Source organism: Penaeus monodon, chromosome 38 (assembly GCF_015228065.2).
Source record: "Penaeus monodon isolate SGIC_2016 chromosome 38, NSTDA_Pmon_1, whole genome shotgun sequence".
NCBI lineage: Eukaryota > Metazoa > Arthropoda > Malacostraca > Decapoda > Penaeidae > Penaeus > Penaeus monodon.
Window position 1 is genome coordinate 587,669 of NC_051423.1, and position 2,500 is coordinate 590,168.

The window sequence follows — 2,500 nt, forward strand, 5'->3', positions numbered from 1 at the left end:
TGTCATCGCATTGCCTCATACGTTTTAGCAAGTGACGTGTGACTGAAAATTCTTAGCTGTGAGTTTAAAAAATAAAAAAAAATAAAAAAAATTGCCAATATTGTCAATTATCAAACCCCAAAACACGACATACGCATTTACCTCCCACATTTAACTAACAAAATCTCACATTTAAGCCTACCAACCAGACCTTCACCCCCTTTGCCCTTTCTAAGCCATGGTTTTAAAAAAACGTCCACCACAATTAAAAACTCCACAATTTCTTACCTCCAGCGCCCTGAGACGGATTAAAAGGGGCCGACTTCCTGAAAAGAGGGGGAAAGCAGGACGTCGCGGAGAGAAACATGAAGGGGAACTGATTGTAAACATTGGCCGTTCGTGTAGGAGGAATGCGGATTCGCGTGGATTCATGCTGCTTTTAATCCGTGGAAGGTGAGTATTGTTTGGGGAATAGGGTGTATGTGAGTTGGATAGGTATCAGGAATGAATTAAACAGTCTGAATTTTACGTTTCCACTAGAGTAATCAACGCTTACGTTCGTGTGTGTTTTGCGGGGACACACACACACACAAAACACACCACACACACACACACACACACACACACACCACACACACACCCAAAACACACACCACACACACACACACACACACACACACACCCCACACACACACACACCACACACACACACACACACACACACGTGTGTGTGCATGTATATATATATATATTTTATATATATATATATATATATATATATATATATATATATATATATATAACTATAATATATATATATTATATATTATATATATTAAAATATGTGTGTGTGTGTGTGTGGTGTGTGGTGTGTGTGGGTGTGTGTGTGTGTGGGTGTGTATGTATGTATGTATATATGTATGTATATGTGTATATTATATTGTTATTTATTTATATATGCATATATACCCTATAAACATGTATGCATATATGTATATACATGAAGATACACACACACACATATGTATACATACACACCACACAATGTATACATACACACACACACACACACACACACACACACACACACCCCACACACACACACACACACACACAGTGACGGTCCCAGAACTGGGTAAATAGAGATGGTGACTCGATAAAAACCCCGGGCGGAAGGCAACGGCAAACCACCGCTCTAAATTGCCAAGAAAATCACGGAAATCCATGATCGCCAAAAGTCCTTGTAGGACAGAGCAACTTGAAAAATACATACAGTATGCATATATGTATATATAGAGATACAAAACACACACACATATGATATATACACATACACACCAAAACACACACAACACACACACACACATATATATATATAATATATAAAATATATATATATATATATATAATTTTATATATATATATATATAAAATAAAATATATAGGCCTGGTGGCCGAGCGGTTAGAGCATCGGACTCGAGATTGTCACGGGGCAATCTGAGTTTGAGGGGTTTGAGTCACCGGCCGGTGCGTTGTTTCCCCTTGGGGAAGGAACTTCAAACCCCGATTGCCTACCTAGAAAAACGACATATCGCCTTGAGAAATCGAACGCATGTGTGTGGGGAATAGCCGCCGTGGCACAAACCGCGGTTGATTAGGAAGGGCATCCAATCAGGCAACGGTGGGACTGCCATATAAACCTCTCAGTAGTGAATTGAGAGAGGCCCATGTCCTGCCAGTGGAATGAATGGCTGTTGAAAAAAAAAAAAAAAAAAAAAAAAAAAAAAAAAAAAAAAAAAAAAAAAAAATATATATAATATATATATATATATATATATTAAAATTTTAATATATATATAACATATATATACACATCAAAATCAGTGCGCGTGCTCACATATGCGCGCGGGCAATGCATGTGTGCATGGATGCACCCACGCACTTGCATACGGCGACTAGTGCACTTGCACTGATTTAAATAATTTTAGGTAAATCGAAACTAGATACGATGAAGTTCCTTAGGCAAGGAACTTCACCTCGATTGCCTATGTAGCCACTGGGTGGGCAAGCCAGCCCAAGTCAGTGCTGGTCCCAAGCCCGGATAAATAGAGAGAATGATTACCTAAAAGGTAACACCGGCACTCTCCGTGGAAAGGAACTGGGGACCCTACCACGTACTCACTCCAAGAGCATCACAACATGAAAACTACACTTAAGTATCATGCTGTGACCACGGCGGCTCAAACATGAACCTACCGTAAAAAAAAAAAAAAAAAAAAAAAAAAAAAAAAAAAAAAAAAAAATATATATATATATATATATATATATATATATATATATATATATATATTATAATATATATATATATATATATATGGGTTATCAAGGGGCGAGTTAGTCAGTGGGCAACCAGGCTGACAATGTTAAACATGCATCTGGAAGACAAAGAAGATAAAGAAAGCATGTCCAATTAAGAAACACATTAAAAATCGGAACGTGGAACGTAAGGAAAATGAAAGAG

General features: G+C 37.6%; 1 protein-coding gene across 2 annotated transcripts in view; it reads right to left on the bottom strand.

The window, feature by feature from the left end:
- Window positions 1-2,500, bottom strand: part of LOC119596455 (WD repeat-containing protein 13-like) — a 47,357-nt gene that overhangs the window by 28,949 nt on the left and 15,908 nt on the right. The window contains exon 1 of one of the 2 annotated variants that reach the window (XM_037945710.1): window positions 268-310. The exons of the other annotated variant lie outside the window; for it this stretch is intronic. The gene's annotated coding sequence lies outside the window, so the exon portion shown is untranslated. Of the gene's footprint in view, window positions 1-267; window positions 311-2,500 lie in introns of those variants that run through there. 2 annotated transcript variants of the gene reach the window in all.